The following is a 2067-nucleotide window of genomic DNA, read 5'->3' as shown; positions in this document are numbered from 1 at the left end:
GCTTGGGGCCGATCGGGTTCCCAGCCGCCGCCCCCAGGTCGCCCCCAGGCGCCGATTTCGACCCACTTTTGGCGCAAATTGGCCCACTTTCCAGCCCATTTTCGGCGCAAAATGACCCACTATCGGTGCAAATTGACCAATTTCGTCCGGTATTCGGCGTGCTTTGACATAAATTCGAAAGAAACTATTTTTTGTCACATAGTTCATCACAGAAAATCAATAAAAATCAAATAGTTCAATACAAACTATATAGTTCAACAAATAGTTTTACAAATAAACACTCATATTTCATCACACGTCGAGCTAGGCGTTGCCCTTGAGCCTCCATAGGTACTCCACCAGATCCTGCTGTAGTTGTTGATGCACCTGTGGGTCTCGGAGCTCCTAACGCATATTGAGGAAGGCAGTCCAGGTTGCGGGGTAGCTGGTGATCAATTTGGGCAAGAGGACACTGCATGTAATATGGTTCAATGTCAAACACTGTCTCTTCCTGCTCGCTCTCAATAATCATGTTGCGCAAGATGACACAGCAAGTCATGATCTCCCACGTTTGATCTTTCCACCAGGTCTGAGCGGGATACCGGACAACGGCAAATCGAGATTCGAGCACACCAAATGCCCGCTCGACATTCTTCCTACAAGCCTTCCGAACCTTCGCAAAGTGGGAGTTCTTGCCTCCTGGCACAGGGTTTGAGATAGTCTTCACAAATATAGACCATCTCGGATAGATGCCATCTGCTAAGTAGTATCCCTTGTTGTAGTGCCGCCCATTGACCTCGAAGTTCACCGGAGGAGAATGAACTTCAACAAGCTTGGCAAAGATAGGGGAGCACTGCAGTACGTTGATGTCATTGTGAGTTCCTGTCATACCAAAGAAGGAGCGCCAAATCCAAAGGTCCTGTGTGGCCACTGCCTCAAGTACCACACTGCAACCGCCTTTGGCGCCTTTGTACATCCCCTGCCAAGCAAATGGACAGTTTTTCCATTACCAATGCATGCAATCGATGCTTACAAGCATCCGAGGAAATCCTCTTGCTGCATTCTATGCTAGGATCCGAGTAGTGTCTTCAGCATTGGGTGATCGCAAGTATTGCGGTCCAAACACTGCCACCACTGCCCTGCAGAACTTGTAGAAACACTCAATGGTCGTGGACTCGACCATGTGCCCATAGTCGTCGAGTGAATCACCGGGAGCTCCATATGCAAGCATCCTCATAGTTGTCATGCACTTCTGGATTGAGGTGAATCCAAGTGTGCCGGTGCAATCCTTCTTGCACTTGAAGTAGTTGTCGAACTCCAGATGGAATTCACAATCCTGAGTAAAAGCTTCTGGCTCATTTGATAACGGCGCCGAAATACTTTGTCACCGTGCAGTGGAGCGTCAGCGAAGTAGTCGGAGTATAGCAAGCAATAGCCTTCCAGTCGATGTCGGTTCTTTGCTTTCAGCCGCCCCGGCGCTGAGCCACTTCGCTGCGGCTTTGCATTGCTCGCGAGCAGGCCGGCCAGGGCGACGAGGACCATGAGATGCTCTTCGTCCTAGACGCCGGCATTGGTTTCCTCCTCCAGCAGCGCCACGAGTGCCTCCTTGTCGTCTGAGTCCATCGCTGAGCAGACAAATCACCGAACCCTGACGGGCGTGGTGGGCACACAGTGATACGTCTCCAACGTATCTATAATTTTTTATTGTTCCATGCTATTATATTATCTGTTTTGAATGTTTTATATGCATTAATATGCTATTATATTATTTTTTGGGACTAACCTATTAACCTAGAGACCAGTGCCAGTTTCTGTTTTTTCCTTGTTTTTGAGCTTCGCAGAAAAGGAATACCAAACGGAGTCCAAACGGAATAAAACCTTCGCGATGATTTTTCTTGGACCAGAAGACATCCAGGAGACTTGGAGATCAAGTTGGAAGAGCCACGAGGCGGTCACAGGGGGAGGGCGCGCCCAGGGGGTAGGGCGCACCCACCTGCCTTGTGGGCCCCACGTGACTCCACCGACCTACTTCTTCGTCCTGTATATTCACATATATCACCAAACCACCAGAAGCATCCACGAAAACAA

Source organism: Triticum aestivum, chromosome 3B, assembly GCF_018294505.1.
Source record: "Triticum aestivum cultivar Chinese Spring chromosome 3B, IWGSC CS RefSeq v2.1, whole genome shotgun sequence".
NCBI lineage: Eukaryota > Viridiplantae > Streptophyta > Magnoliopsida > Poales > Poaceae > Triticum > Triticum aestivum.
This window is presented reverse-complemented; position numbering follows the sequence as displayed.